Here is a 17,214-nt window from a genome sequence, read left to right as displayed (position 1 = left end):
ATGGGCAAAATTATTTTGTTATCATTATTAGTTTTTTTTACTTTTCTTAATGACAGCCTCCCCTGACCGCACGTCCCTGCTTATTACAATTATTATACCATACACATGGTAGACCCTGGGTCAATACCAGATTAAATTTAAACTATCCCAATTAAAATCGTCAAAAGGCAAGCTAGAAGCAAAATGAAGAGACAAGTAAAGTAACAAAAACAACAAGAAAACAACAAAAATAGAAATGGGTCTGGTCAGATAGATGAAAATAACTACAAAACGTGACAGTGTATGAGTACCTGGGAGTAAGCATAAGGAAGAAACTGGAATTGGAACAAGACCAATAAATGAATAAACCATATTATCAAATTAACAACACCTTAGGAAAGACAGAATCAAGTACAAAGGCGAAGATGTATCTATATCTATATATATAAAATCCCTATGTGCGTCCAGGTGTCCTTGTGTGGGTGTCTTCTTGTGAAGTGCGCATGCGCGGGGCACGGTGTGACGCGCAATATTACTGTCAGAGAAAGTTAGAGGCGTTTTACGGAAATACAAACCAGTATTACTGCGAGAGGAAATTAAAGGTACACAATACAGTGACGCATATTACAGCCACATACAAACCAGTATTACTGTCAGAGGAGATTAAAGGCGTATTACTGACGCGCACGCCTGTATTACCGCCAGAGAAAATTAAAGGTATATTACGGACGTACAAGCCAGCGGATGTACAAGACGGTATCCTTCAATAAGGGCGCGCACAGGCATCCTTCAATAAGGGCGTGCACAAAAAGGCGAGCCTCAAAAGGGCGACCTCAATTGGGCACAGCGAATAAAGGCGCGCGTAAATAAAGATCTGCACCTTTGTTGCTCTTCACATATTCCAGAGCCATTTGAACTAAATTATCTACGAACGCCTTTATTCGCCACGCTCAATTGAGGTCGCCCTTTTGAAGCACGCCTTTTTGTGCGCGCCCTTATTGAATAGAGCCGTACAAGACGGTATTACTGTCACAGAAAATTATAGACACACAATACATGGCGGCAGCCCACGAAGAACGGTCAGCTCAGCAAGTAAACATCAACAAAAGAAAGGCTGAAAGAAAGAAAAATACGACCAACAAAAAGATGAGGTCAAAGTCCCTTGCCATTTAATATAGACTGTTCCTACTAATGTTTATGCACTACTGTTCTAGCGCCCGTTATTGTAACAGGCTAAATGACTAGTAAAACCATATTAAGTGCCAGCAATATCTTGGGCAATACTGGATAAACAAACATCTAAAATAACAAAAGTTGAAATTAGTTATTTAAGAAGAGTGTTAAGTAAAACAAAAGGAGACATGATAGGAAATAACAAAATCCATGAAGATCTGGAAATACAATCACATGTGGAAACTACTGAAATAAAACAGCTATAGTAGTATGGACATATAATAAAGATTAGAAGAAGCAAGATATACTAAGAAAGTGTTTGAAATGAAAGGTTAAGGAAAAAGTCAGGGGAAGACCTAGCAGGGGAAGAAAATGTTTAAGAAGCTGCTAGAAAGAGTGGGATAACAATGGAACAAATGAAAATCCTGGCAAAAGATGGAAAAATATCATCAATGGCTCAAGACCCCAACAGGAAGGGAGAAAATAATGTAAGTAAGTAATTAGATAAGCATTTTATTTTGTGTGCGGTGACACTGAAATGAATAAGTAAACAAACATTTTCATGAAACATTTTATTACTTATGCTCATATGTCACTGTGTTTTTATTTATTTATTGTCACATTTCAGAATATATTTATTTGCTTGTATATTTATGTATTTTATTTTGTCTGAAATATTTCTACATATAGCAGGGGTGTTGATGCTGCACTTCTGGGCAGTGATCTGACCATTATACAGTATGTGGGCGGGTGAATCTCCTTGTGTGGAGTTGCAGATGTAGTGGTCCCCTGGATGTCTTCCTTCCTAAACTATAGCTACAACTGGCACTCCAAATCCCTGACTTCAGATCTGTGACTCTACAGCAACTCCTCAGATGAATGCAGTAAGTCGGGTTTTTGTGGCAATTATTGCTCTTTTTGGTAGCTTACTGCCTTTAAAAGATGGCTGAATTAGCTACACAGGAATGGAGATTAGGCGACTGTGACAGACTTCCCTTTTATAGGCGCCACTGTAGCTGGCACCGAAGCTACTCATTTGAATATGAAATGCCAGCTGCTCTTTCTGTTGAATCAGTGAAGAAGTCATTCCTCCATTGCTGCTCTGCTAACACCATTATGCTCTGCCTTATCCTTTCCCTGTGCAGCCTTTTTCCACTGGTTCCACCTCACACTACTCACCTGGAGTCAGTGGAAACAAAGTCTGTTACACTTTCAAAGCCAAGATCCCTGATGAGACACCACTGGCAGTACAGCATCCAGGCCAATGGATCTTAGCAGATGGAGGAGTGTTTCCAAAATGGTAGTGCTGCAGAGGTAGCAGTCAAGAAGTTACCAGCCCTTAGATTCTCCAGTAGCTCCTCAGAATAGCCCAGCAATGACCATTTTGTGAAAGGTGCTATATAAATAAAATGTATTATTATTATTATTATTTTGGGTCTCCACAGCACTCATCTCTCTTTTAGGTGGCTCGCTATCTTTAGAAGACGGCTCGCTTAGCCACACTGGAATGAAGTTCAAGTGACTGTGGCAGGCTTCCCTATTTATTGGAGCCACTGACTAATACCATTCATACAGTGAAGCAGGGCAGTGACAGCATCGTGCTATGGAGTTGCTTCTCAGTGGCAGGTACAACAAGACTGGTCAGAACTGAGGTAAGGACTGAATGCAACCAAAAACCGAGAGGTGCTTGAAGAACACCTGCTCTAGACTGCTGACAACCTCAGAATGGGGCAATGGTTTATCATTCAGCATGGCAATGACTCAAAGCATACAGCCAAGATAATGTTAGAGTGGTTTCAGAACAATTCTTTGACTGTCTCTGAGTGGTCCAGCCGAAGCTCAGACCTAAACCCCATAGAATATCTATGGAGAGACTTGAAGATGGTAGTTTACAGACAATTTCCATCCAGCCTAACAGGACTTGAGAGGATCTACCAGGATGAATGGGATAAACTGCCCAAATCCAGATGTTCAAAGCTTGTAGAGACTTACTAAAGAAGAGTTGAGTTTGTAATTGCTGCAGAATATAATACTGAAATACTGAACCACGAGTCTGAGTACTTTTATAAATTTGAGATTTCATTTATTGATTTTTAATAAATTTGCAAACCTTTCTAAAAACATATTTTCACTTGGTAATTTTGGGTTATTGAGTTTAGATCGATGGGAAAAATGGCAAATTTAACCATTTAAAATAAATCTGCAATACAATAAAGTTTTCAGAAAGTGAAGGGGTCTGAATATTTTCTGAATCCAGTCTATCTGTCTATTTATCTATAATACTGGTGCAAACCAGAAAGATAGATAGATAGTGTGATGGATGGCAGGCTTTTCAGCCTGGCCTGGACATCCCTCATCAGAGAAAAGCAGGCTTTTCAGGGCATTACATCCCTCGGGACGCTAGAGGACAGCTCCCCTGGATGGAAAGGGTTCCTCGGGTTCCCGCAGGGCAGCATGGGACATGGAGTTCGTTTCTTCATTCCTGTTGGGTGCAGTGGGTGCCACCAGGGGGAGCTTACCAAGAACCCGGGGACTATTACGGTTACGCCAACCCGGAAGTACTTTGGGGTCACGAGGAAGGAAGCCTGCAGTACTTCCGGGACACTTGATGAAAGAAGATGTGGTATTGACCCGAAGAAGAAATACTTCCGGGTCAGGGACTTTAAAAGGACTGTGGGAAACCCCAGCAGGCTGAGCCGGAGTTGGGAGGGTGTGTAACAGAGCTGCTGGGAGTGGATGATTGCGTTTATTGTGATTATTGATTGGAGAATTGTGGAGAGTGTGGTGCTTTGTGCACTTTATTTAAGAATATTAAAGAGATTATTCTTGGTGATTTTAAACGTGTGTCCAGGACGTCTGTCTGGTGAGTTCAACAGGGTGCTATAGAGTGCTTTATACCACAATAGATAGATAGATAGATAGATAGATAGATAGATAGATAGATAGATAGATAGATAGATAGATAGATAGATAGATAGATAGATAGATAGATAGATAGATAGATAGATAGATAGATAGATAGATAGATAGATAGAGAGGATAGACGGACTCACTGGCCACTTTGTTAGGTATAATCACATGGCAGCAACTCAATGCATTTAGGCATAAAGACAACGTCAAGACAACTTGCTGAAGTTCAGACCGAGCATCAGAATTATGAAGACAGGTGATTTAAGTGACTTTGAATGTGGCATGGTTGTTGGAGCTGGTATGAGCATTTCAGAAACTGCTAATCTACTGGGATTTTCACACACAACCATCGCTAGGGTATACAGAGAATGGTTCAAAAAAAGGAGAAGATCCAGTGAGAGGCAGTTGTCTGGGTGAAAATGCTATGCTGATGCCAGAGGTCAGAGGAGAATGGCCAGACTAGTTCAAGCTGATAGAATGACAACAGTAACACAAATAACCACTTACTACAACCGAAGTATGCAGAAGAGCATCTCTGAATGCACAACACATCAAACCTTGACTCATGTTAGCTAAGAACAGGCAACTGAGGCTACAATGCACACGGGCTCACCAAAGTTGCACAAACTTCTCCCAGTATGTGGACTATAACACCCGGGGAAATAAAACTATTGATTTACTGTATGCAAACGTTAAAGACGCATACAGCGCCACCCCGCTGCCTGCGCTTGGGAAAGCAGATCATAACCTGGTTCTGCTTCAGCCTCACTACAAACCAAAAGTGAGGGTCCTACCTACAACCACACGATCATTCAGGAAGTGGTCCCCTGAGGCAGAGAAGGCTCTAAGAGAATGTTTTGGAACTACAGACTGGGATATCCTGCAGGGATCACATAGTGAGAACATTGAGGAAGTTGTTGACTGCACTACTGACTACATCAACTTCTGTATGGACATTGTAGTTCCAGTAAGAACTGTACGCTGCTATGCTAACAACAAGCCATGGATTACAAGTGACATCAAGGGCCTTTTGAACCAGAAAAAAAGGGCTTTTAAAGGCGGTGATCAGCATGAGCTCAAGCGCGTGCAGAAGGAACTCCGAGTCCAGCTCAGGGTGGTGAAGGAGCAGTACAGGATAAAGCTGGAGCAGAAGTTGCAGAATAACAGCATGAAGGAAGTGTGGGATGGGATGAAGATCATCACTGGCTGCAGCTTGAAGCGGGGTACCACCATCGAGAGAGACGTGAAAAGAGCAAACCAAATGAACAACTTCTTTAACAGGTTTGACCACCCTAACCCACTTTCACTCTCACCTCGGAGTACTGCACCCTCCACACATCCTTCTGCTGATACCAGCATAGGAGAGACATCCCCACCCACAATTACAACAGCGCAGGTGAGCAGAGAGCTGAGGAGACTTCGTGCCAGCAAAGCAGCGGGTCCAGATGGAGTATCGCCACGACTGCTGAAGGTCTGTGCATCGGAGCTGGTGGGTCCTCTACAGCGCATCTTCAACCTGAGCCTGAAACAGGGGAGAATCCCAAGGCTTTGGAAAACACCTTGCATCACCCCAGTCCCAAAGGTATCACGTCCTACTGAGCTGAATGACTTCTGGCCTGTTGCTCTGACATCACATGTGATGAAGACCATGGAGAGGCTGCTGCTTCACCACCTGAGGCCACAGGTTCAACACGCCCTCGACCCTCTGCAGTTTGCATATCAGAAGAAGGTGGAAGCGGAGGATGCCATCATCTATGTGCTATATCGATCCCTCTCCCACTTGGACAGAGGCAGTGGTGCTGTAAGAATTATGTTTCTAGACTTCTCTAGCGCCTTCAACACAATCCAACCTCTGCTCCTTAGGGACAAGCTGACAGAGATGGGAGTAGATTCATACCTGGTGGCATGGATCGTGGACTATCTTAAAGACAGACCTCAGTATGTGTGTCTTGGGAACTGCACGTCTGACATTGTGGTCAGCAACACAGGAGCGCCACAAGGGACTGTACTTTCTCCGGTCCTGTTCAGCCTATATACATCGGACATCCAATACAACTCGGAGTCCTGCCACGTGCAAAAGTTCGCTGATGATACTGCTATCGTGAGCTGCATCAGGAGTGGGTAGGAGGAGGAGTATAGGGACCTAATCAATGACTTTGTTAAATGGTGCGACTCAAACCACCTACACCTGAACACCAGCAAAACCAAGGAGCTGGTGGTGGATTTTAGGAGGCCCAGACCCCTCATGGACCCCGTGATCATCAGAGGTGACTGTGTGCAGATGGTGCAAACCTATAAATACCTGGGAGTGCAGCTGGACGATAAATTAGACTGGACTGCCAATACTGATGCTCTGTGTAAGAAAGGACAGAGCCGGTTATACTCCCTTAGAAGGCTGGCATCCTTCAACATCTGCAATAAGATGCTGCAGATGTTCTATCAGACGGTTGTAGCGAGCGCCCTCTTCTACGCAGTGGTGTGCTGGGGAGGCAGGATTAAGAAGAAAGACGCCTCATGCCTGGACAAACTAGTGAGGAAGGCAGGCTCTATTGTTGGCTACATTATTATCAATCTTTAAATTAATATTGTTTTTTTTATATCAGCAAGGTGCTGCTGGAGTATGTGAATTTCCCCTTGGGATTAATAAAGTATCTATCTATCTATCAATAGGAAATTATAAAAACGTTGCCTGATTAGTCTTGATTTCTGCTGTGACATTGAGATGGTTGTCTCAGAATTTGGTGTCAACAACATGAAAACATGGATCCACCCTGTCATGTATCAGTGTGGTTCAAGCTGATGGTGGTGGTGGTGGTGAAGTAGTGTGGGGATAATTTTCTTGGTATATTTTGTACCGAATGAGCATTGTTTAAATTGTTTAACCTTCCTGAGTATTGTTGCTGACCATTTCCATTCCGTTATGGCTGCAGTATACCCATCTTCTGGTGGCTACTTCTAGCAGGCTAACGAGCCATGTCACAAAGCTTAAATTATCTCAAACTGGTTTGTTGAACATGACAATGAGTTCACTGTACTCAAATGGCTTCCACAGTCACCAGATCTGAATCCAACAGAGCACCTTTGGGATGTGGTGGAACAGGAGATTCGCATCATGGATGTGCAGCACACAAATCTGCAGCAACTGCGTGATGCTGTCATGTCCGTATGGACCAAAATCCCTGAGGAATGTTTCCAGCACCTTGCTGAATCTATGCCACTAAGAATCAGTTCTGAAGGGAAGAGGGGGTCCAACCCAGTACTAGCAAGGTGTGCCTAATAAAGTGGCCGGTGAGTGTAGAAAGACACTATGGTTTGAACACATACCAGAATTACTAAAAAGGAAGAAATTTAAAAAGAAGGAAAACTTAGCAGCCACAGTGAGGCATTATGAGACACCACCTTCTGTCAATATCCTGCCTCTATCTCCTCCGACCGGAAGGGGCAGAGTCAATTGCTTCACTTGGCGTCTTTCCTGTCTGCACCAGCAAAAACAGATAATATTGTTAGCGATGGTATCCCTGAAGTGTTTCCTGACACACTTTTATTACAGATTTGTCAGCTGAAAGTATACAGGATATAGAGTATTGTTCATAAAGCCCTCAGTTTTATTTGACTTCGCTCCTTTGCTACAACCTCCAGAGTGCGTCCCATAACTGAGACTGCCCTTTTAATTAGCCTGTTGATTCAGTGAGCCTCTCTTGAAGTGATGTTACCAGCCCGGCATACCACAGCACAGAAAATCACGCTGGCCATCACAGAGTTGTAGAATATGTGAAGAATGTCACTACCCACATTAAAGGAACACCGTCTCCTAAGAAAAAAGATCCTGCTCTGCCTTTTCTTTTACATTTCCTCTGTGTTCTGAGACCAATCCAAGAACTTGTAGGAGTGCACCACCTCTACATCCACTCCCTGAATAGTGACTGGGCATAGAGGCTGTTTGGGGTGACAGTTCCTTGGTTTTGCTGATGTTAAGATTCACACAATTCTTTCTGCACCAAGCAACAAAGTTCTCCACCTGATTCCTAAACTCTGTCTCATCCCCCTCATCGATACACTCTAAGTGCAAAGTCATGAGAATTTCTGCAAGTGACATGATCTGGTGTTATATTTACAGTTTGAAAAGTACAGAGCGAAGAGAAAAGGAGACAGGACTGTTCCTTGTGGTGCTCTAGTGTTGCTCACATCCGTATCAGAATCACAGTCCTTGAGTCTCACAAACTGCGATCGGCCTGACAGATAGTTCATTATCCAGGACACCATAGACTCATCCACCTGCATATCTCTGAGTTTGCCCCTTAACAGTGATGACTGCATGGCATTGAAGGCACTGAAGAAATAAAAAACAGAGTCCTGCCAGCTTTGTCCAGGTGAGAATGAGCCTTGTGGAGCTGAAAGATAATTACATCTTCCACTACAATCTTTGCCCGATAAGCAAACTGCAGTGGATCCAGATGATCCACCACAAGAAGACTCATATAGTCCAGGTCTAGTTTTTCAAATGTCTTGATGATGTGAGACATAAGTGCCACTGGTCTGTAGTTATTAGGTGAAGAGGTGCCTGCCTTCTTTGGAACAGGAACAATGCAGGATGTTTTCCACAGCAGTGGCACTTTCTGAAGCATTAGGTACAGACTGAACAGGTGACAGAGGACACCACAATGTTTGTCAGTATAGGCCTTAAGGACTCAAGGACAACTGGTCTTTGGAAGAAGGTCGCAGTGAGATGGAAAATCTATTAAAAAAGGACTGCAGGGTGTCAGCTTTGCCCACATCCCCTTCTAGCACATGTATCCTGGATTGCTTGACCCCAGTAATTATGCCCAGTCCATTCTAACCATCCTTCATGTTTTTCTGAGTGAGTTTCTGTTCAATTTTGGCTTTGTGAGTGTCCTTTCCTTTACTCTGCTTTTCCTTCGGACCTCGCTGTGCATCCTTCAATGCCACTTTGTCATTGGATTTTCTTTTTAATCTAGTAAATAACATTTTAATGATTGCACTCTATTTTTCTTTCCAGATTGGATTAAGAAGAACTTGAGTGACATTAATCTCAACCTTAAAACTATTGCCTAGGATATGTACTGTAATTGTTAAGGCGGTGTTTTGCATTTACTGTAGTAGGCACAGAAGGGTTGGAAATTTAGCAGTTTCAACACTTAAACAGTTTTAACATAATAGAGTTATAATTCCAACATTACATGTATATGCAACAATACTGACCTTATGAACCCTATGAAACAGGAAGATCTGGCAAGCTCATAAATGCAGAAATAGGGGAGACGGTCAGATGTTAACTGTTATTGAGAAAAAGTGCTCCATAATATGAAAATAATAATAAAGCCTTCACTTAACAGAGAGAATTAATGTTTTTTTTTTACATTTTCTTTTATTCAATTTTTTCCATTTTCAGTTTAAAGTTTAGTTATTTGGGACATGTGAGTTATCTTGTTTACTGTTTATATTTTCTTTTATTCGTTTTTTTCCAGTTTCAGTTTAAAGTTTAGTTATTTGGGGCATGCACGATATCCTTTTGACTGCTTATGCGTTCTTTAATTCATTTTTTTCCAATATCAGTTTAAAATGTAGTTATATGGGACATGAAAGTTTTCCTTTTGACAAAATGAAATATATATTCATGGAATATTCTAACAACTGAAGAATAAGAACATACGTCTCATAATTTGCATATGAACTGTGACGAATCTAACGGTAACCTCAGTCCTCTTTGGTTCGCATCACAAAGTGGGACGGCAGGGACTTTAATTACAGGAACAGCGCGGACGACCTTAAAGAAAAGCGCGAGGCGGCGGGAGGGTCGCACAGTGGCTCAGGGGCTGTTCAAGCTTCTTATTTTGTGAGACGGAGGAAAAACTTTCTCATCACTACGTGCAGGAAACGAGTTGAGCCAGCCCCTCTGTAGACGCAGATCAAGAAAAAAAGAGGAAGACAGTAAAAAGAACTTATTGTACTTTCCGCAGTGAAAACTGCTTACCGTCCGAGCCGAACTCTGGGGAATTCCTCTTCGGCTCCCGAGCACCTGGAATGTGCCTCCGGTAGATAACGACAAGGACAAGTGGGTATCGTTTTCTTTTTTAAAAAAGTCCTTTCCGCAATACATACGCCGCTTATAGCATCACGTAATGTCTTGTATGTTTACTGACACGTTAATTGAGAGGTACTATCAGGTTCGATTTCTTCCGCGATATTACACCACGTTAGCGAGACTCGAAAGTTTCAGATTGGACTTTTGTTTGGCCTATGGGTTGCTTTGCGGTTAACAGAGCCTAGACAAAGCGTTAACATTTTTTTTTTTCGTTTTAAGCAGCGCAGGCTGAAGGCGTGTTCAGTACAAAAAAGTTAAACCCTAAAAATATACAATCTGCGTTAAAAACATACAAAACCGGCATGTGCGTAGGAGCGGGAAAAGGATGCTTTGTAGCGGCGGGGCGCGGAAGGGATTGCTGGAGCCGCCCAGGAGAGACCCAGCGGCGCACGAAGCGTGGTGACACAGGCGACGACACAAAGTGAAGCGTTCAACGTTCAGTTAAAAGTGTACATCAGATAGCAGAACATTAAAAATAAAAAAAAAACGGAATATGAAAAGTGAGGTGACTGACCGATGCTTACAGGTGCACGAGGTATTGTGCTAATATTTCACCAATTTGCGTTTCCCGTTATTTACCTGCTGCACAGCACAAGGACGCCGGGCCTCATAAGTCAAGGAAACATTCTGAGCAGCGCACGAGGTACTCTATCCTTACGTTTCATTGCAGAGTTTACAGGAATAACCCAGTGCTCCGTACCCAATCAAACGGGACTTTACGTTACGATTGAACTTATTGGGAGTATCTTGCGCTCTACGTGTAGTGGCTACTTTTGTCCGATCGAGCTTTTAATAGCTTTTAAAAATTCGGTTGCTTGTTTACATACCAACGTAAATTTTCTTTATTCAAGACGTATTGTGATTTTAGTTTCGCACTCAGATCATAATTTTTTAATTTTAGAGGTCTCGCAAAGGGGGATCAGTTCCATTTAAATAATACCACTTCCTTATATTACATTATACCGACACAGGTGCACGCGACATCCGAATCATCAGCTAATATGACATCATACGCCTCCGCCTCTACACTTCTTGAATTGACCGACTTCCTGGAGCAAGTGTAAAGTGATGAAAGTAGCCATTTCTAATCAAGGTGACACAGAGTGCTGGCCACAACTTGGTTGCCAGACTTGTGCAGCTAGAAATAGCTAGAGCCCTTTGCAAATCCACACAGGCAGCAGCTCCATATCTGCTCACTTGAAAACAGCCTGGTTAATGCATTTCACTTTTCTTATCATTCCTTGCTATCACTAAAGAGGAGGGTTTGGTTGGGGAGTGGTTTCCTTCAAAAGCAGTACTGTGTTGGTACTGGTATGTGGGAATCAAATTTAGCCTGCATTAAAGGAATACTACATCCAAAAATATTTTCTGTATCAGTTACTTACCCTGTGTTGTTTGTACAGACAGAGATAACACTTCTGATATAGTGGATTCAGTGGGGCCCGTTGGGGCCAACCCTGAAGAACAGTAAACATTATTTAATCATCCATGAACCGAATCTCAAGTTGCTTGCATTGCATAACAGGTTGTCCATAAATGATGTCACACTATTTTGGCCCAAATTTACCCCCCCCCATCACATTTTGTCACAAATCTCCCAACCCCCTTCCAGTAATGGTGTCACAAACGTAGGACCCACCTATAGGTGGCAATCAAGTGAGCTTAAACACTCAAAATAACAACACAAAACTCTTACCAGTCTTGTGTTTTAATAAAGCAAATTATCATTAGCACTGTGCACAAGTAATGCTTTAACTAAAAATGCAAACTGCTTGTAAGAGGTTTACTGTTGCATAATAAAATAACTGAGTTCACTGAACAGTTTTATTCTAATACTTGCTTATTTGCCCCACCTCTGCGATGAGGAGTGATCTGCCATATGAAAACAAGGACATTGCAGACATTAATATTGTTTCTGGGACAGAGAGGCCAGTTCATTTTCATCTTGCCTCTCCATACTTTCTCCCTTATTTTCTGCCATTTGCGATTACCACCATCAGCTTGTGTTGCCAATGGGCAGTCACTCTCGCTGGTCTGATGATTTTGGTTGGAACTGCATGATGTTTTTGTGTTGTGTGGTTTCGTTGCTTCACCAGCAAGGCAACATATTGATGGCTTGTCTTTCATAATCTGTCACTTGATACCGACTGGATTGATGCAGATGTTGAACAGAACAAATATTGTACCTGAACGATGAAGAATGTTGTTCATCTTCAAACCTCAAAGCTGCAAAAAGAGACAGAAACTTGTGGAGGGTTCCTACTGTTTCTTGTTCAGGCATCTTTATTAAGTTGGTGGTACATTGACTGAAGACTAAGTTCAGACGATGCTTCTGCGGCACAACTGGTGATGTTGGGTTACCTGCTATGCATGATAGCTGATTTGGCATCCCTGCATAAACTCGAGACCTAAAAGTGTAGCCAGCTCTGACCGTAACCTGTATCAGTTATCTTACAGCTTTGTGACATTACAATATGTCAGCACCCTTTCCCTGTTCATCACATAGCATTATATGAATCGTAACCCCATCCCTCTGGGGAGTGACCTTTTTTATGAACAGCCCCTAATGGTTATGTGATATGAGCAACTTGAGATTTTTTCCTGCACTGTAAAAATGAATATTTCAGGTAATCAAAAAAGATTATTTGAACAGTTAGCAATTAGCTTTCTGAATTATGTTAAAATGAAGTAGATTCAATATACTGTACTTCAGTGAGTAAGGTGAATTGGCTTTTTTTTTACATTTAAAAGTACTTTTAATTACCATGTATGTAATAATTAGCAGTATAGACCCACATTTTTAAGAAGGCTACATAAAATAAATTAATTTGTTACAAAGTATTTTTTCTCAGTATGTAAAGATATTTTAAGTGCCATCCATTTATTTTCTAAATCTGCTTAACCAGGGCAGGGTTACAGGGCAGCTGGAGCCTAACCCAATAAGCATAGTGTGCAGGCAGGAACAATCCCTGGACAGGGCACCAGCCTACCACAGTGTGAGCAACCGGTTTAGCAATGGCAGTTCACCTGCCCTGCATGTCTTCTGGGCTGTAGGAGGAAACCCACACCAATGCAGGGAGAACATGCCAAGTCCATACAGGAACCATCTGGGATGCGAACGCTGGTCATCTTATTGTGAGATAACAGTGCTACCACTGAGTTACTGTGCCATCCCTTTATGTATCTTTTGCTTAGTAAATACAAGTAGAAATATACATTTTTATGCTGACAACATTTCATATATTTAGGTTGTTCCAAATAGTTTTACCTTATTATTTCTTAGAATTTTCAAGTTAAATTGTGACATCAACATAAAAATATTGTACATTATATCATGGGTCAAAGAATATATTTGTAAATAAAATAATACTCAAAGTGAGTTTTCCTGCACCACTGGCAGCGTTGTTCAGCGAACAGGTAATGTGCCAGGAACTTGTGCAGACATTTTAAGTGAGATGGAACTTAAAACATCCTGTTTCAAATGAAGGTGGAGAGAAATCACATCACCCAACCAACTTCATTATGTTACCACATTGTAATTTTTGTTTTTTGTCAGCAAATTTGAATTGGAACTCAAATTACATACTTACACTAGTAAGTTGAAATAATTATACCAAATAATGTATGCAATTCACAAAGTTTAACAAAATAGTTAAAGTTGATTTTTTACCTTGCAACCGTGCATTTAGTGCTCGTCAGTATCAGGTAAAAGTCTCCTGAATCATGTTTTAGAGTACAGGTATCGAACTCCAAGCCTGGAGGGCCGCAGTGGCTGCCGGTTTTCATTCTAACCATCTTCTTCATTATTGACCAGTGTTGGCTGCTAATTAACTTCTTTTGCTTTAGTTTTAATTAACTTGACTCAGGCCCCTTAGTTGTCTGTTTTTATAATTAGCAGCCAAACAATAACGAGAAACAAAATGAGCCGCCACATGACCAGCACACCTGTGCCCATCACACTTTATCTGAAAATAAAGAAAAGTGAAGGTCTCGGTAAGGTTGATCTCTCAGGTCACCAAAACATTTTGCTGAACAGAAAATCAACAGTTTTGGAAATGTCTGCTGTGGCAGAATGAGAGCAGCAACAGGCCACAGAATTAAATAACGGGCTTAATTACCAGCAAGAATAAGCTTCTCATTAATGGATTGGTTGGAGTGAAATTGGTTGGAGTTTGAAATCCCAGTTTAGCTGCTCATCTGTTGGCTCGTTTCACATCTCATTTCTGTTTGGCTGCCATTTCATGAAGAAACGAATCAATTCAGAGGACTGAATCCTTAAAAACAGGGCTATTAAAATGAAGGGAAAAGGAGTTAATTAGTGAAAATTGGTCTCTAAAGAAGAAGATGGTTAGAATGAAAACCTGCAGCCACTGCGGCCCTCCAGGCCTGGAGTTTGACACCCCTGTTTTAGAGTGTTGACTTTTTAAAATAGTTTACTGTTTTCAAGTGTTCTCCACAGGTCCCTATTAAACCCCATTGTATGAGAAACTATATTATCTTTTTTCTCCATAGAAACATGAGATTAGAAATCTTTCAGTACAAACAACATGGGGTAAATAACAAGTAAGAAAACACATGGCATAACATTCAAGTTTGAAGTATTTTTAAAATTTTCCAATCACTTCATTAGTTTCGTTTCACTATGTCATTTATTACATATTTTTATAATAGTGAGTCATATTCAGAAATAACTTGTAATAGCATATCATTATACAGTATGTACTAGTAGTGTAAATAACACATGTTTTAAATATCATTGTGCAATATGATATGGTTGAGGTTGCTTTCATAGCAGATTACATCTCAAGTGATGAACAAATTCATTTGCTGTTGTTAGTTGTAGCTAAAATTTCTCATTTATAGCAATTTTGAAAGGAGTACCCGATGGATATAAAAAATCTGGGCTAAAGCGTCAAGCTAAAATTGTTGGCTGTATACAAACATGATGGATAGTGGGTCATTGTAGTGCTTTGCTGATAAATTTATAGGGTTAAGAGAAACAGCCATGAGGTTGTGTTTATTATAACAGTTAATAGGAAACTGAGTACACGTTTAGTCTCTGTAACATTAAGTGTCACTGAGCCATCTTTCATACATTTCTACCTAAGTTAAGTTGCTTCTGTTTTTTAATTTTATGGACACAAATGTCACATCAGTTACTTTCTTCAGTTTCAAGGAGCTGTGAGCTGCTGCAACTGAGGTTTGTGTAAGACACCACACAGCGGCAGAGTTGAATGTGGGATGGGGTGTTAGCATTTAACAAGACCTACCCTGGCATTCTGGTACATTAAGTCCACGGTTTTCAAACTGTGGTACGCGTACCACTGGTGGTACTTCAAGTCATGCCAAGTGGTACTCGTGTGGTCCTTTATTTTCCACGAATCGATGTTGCTAGAATGCCAATATGTTGCATATAATCATATATAGTATAAGTATACTATTGTAAATGCGTGGAAGACTCCAAGCTGGCTTTTATTAGCGCGGGCACCCATTTCCTTAATTAGTTTAATATCACTTTAATGTCATAATTATAGTCATTATAGTGATTATAGTGACTTTTTCTTCAAAACAACATGGGCGTAAATTAACGAGTCATTGACAGTAGTACTTCAGTTTACTGGTCCTCGTGGAGTGGTACTTGTTCAAAAAAGTTCGAAAACCGTGGCATTAAGTGACTGTACTTATCTTGTACAGTGATTAATAGATAAATAATATCATTACTGCTGTATTGAATAAATAAAGATACTATTATTAGTAAATTGAATAAATACATCCACAAGTAACATCATACCATTATTGTGTGATGACACTTGGCCATCCACCCCAACCTACATTTGATCCACTCCATCCCATGTCCTGCTCTGAGGTGTATTTTCTTCAGTGCACTAGCCACAGGTGTCTCACTATTGTGCCACCAGAAGCAGCTGTCAAACAAGTAAAAGAGGAAAAATATTTAAAACATACAAGTTAAAGTAACCACACTCAAGGGAAAACTGAAACAGTAAACTGATTTTTAGTTAAGGTCACACAGAATGTCTGTTTAAAGATAGACAAGTTCAGAAATCTGTCAATACTTTTCAGAAGGAGATTTTGAAATTTCAAAAATGTGTACAGTGTATTTTATTTAAGATATCTAAAAAAAACTGAGCTGTTTCAACAAATTTCCTTGAAGAGTAACTCTGCCAAATTTCTATCAACTGGGGGTCAAATTGTTTTATGCAGACAGACATACTGTACATATAGACCAAGACTATCATAGTAGCTGTGTTTTGCATTATATATGAATGCGCCATAATTTGATCCCTTTTGGGTAGAAACTGTGCTAAATGAAAATTACTTTTTTTTGTGAAAAAATGTAGACAAAAAAAAATCTAAGGTGTAATCCTACAGTCTGGCATTAAACAGTACAGTGCTACTGGGGTTGATTTCTGTGTTCAAATATGTGCACAGAAGGTCTTGAACTCCCTGTACCTGCCCCAAATTATCTTGCCATCCTGAGGCCCAGGTATTATTACTGGCAGGCAATCTGTAAGTAGCCTGTTCTCCCATAAGTACAGCAGAGTGCCCCTTGCTGTCATCTAGTGGACTGGAGGACATCTATTACTCTGTAGTCATAAGGCCAACCATATTTACTATCAATGCAAAAGCCTACATAAGGGGTCTGTCGTGCAGTTTAATAGATTGATATTAAGTAGATTTTGTATGAAAATTTTACAATATTAATTTTATGTGTCAGTCCTTTCACCCCTGAAGCTTTCTGGCTTCTTTTGGCCCAGTCACCACATTAGTTAGAGCTCTCTGGATGTTCCCAGCCAAGTCTTGTAAAGGAGAGACCCTTTGTTATAACTCAATTATTTAAAGGAACACTTCACACAAAAATTATACTTTTTTATATGTTATTTATCCTATATACTTTGAAGTTGTGGCCAAGAAAAATTTGTAATCTCACGTTTTCATGCAGAATTGAGAGAAAGGTTATGACATAATAGAAGGCAAAAGTGACTAATGTTATAAATAACAAATTCTGTGAAAAACTTCCATGGAAAAAA

General features: G+C 40.7%; 2 protein-coding genes across 2 annotated transcripts in view; one reads left to right on the top strand and one right to left on the bottom strand.

Moving 5' to 3' along the window:
• The window catches only part of atp5md (ATP synthase membrane subunit k), a 550,207-nt gene that overhangs the window by 351,878 nt on the left and 181,115 nt on the right, over positions 1-17,214 (bottom strand). The window lies entirely within an intron of this gene.
• LOC114647236 (inositol 1,4,5-trisphosphate receptor-interacting protein) overlaps positions 9,752-17,214 on the top strand; it is a 45,389-nt gene continuing 37,926 nt past the window's right edge. The window contains exon 1 of the mRNA XM_028795876.2: positions 9,752-10,135. The gene's annotated coding sequence lies outside the window, so the exon portion shown is untranslated. The remainder of the gene's footprint in view (positions 10,136-17,214) is intronic.

This window comes from Erpetoichthys calabaricus, chromosome 2 (genome assembly GCF_900747795.2).
Source record: "Erpetoichthys calabaricus chromosome 2, fErpCal1.3, whole genome shotgun sequence".
Lineage (NCBI taxonomy): Eukaryota > Metazoa > Chordata > Cladistia > Polypteriformes > Polypteridae > Erpetoichthys > Erpetoichthys calabaricus.
Note: the sequence above shows the minus strand (reverse complement) of the source record. Positions and strands in the feature narration are given on the sequence as shown.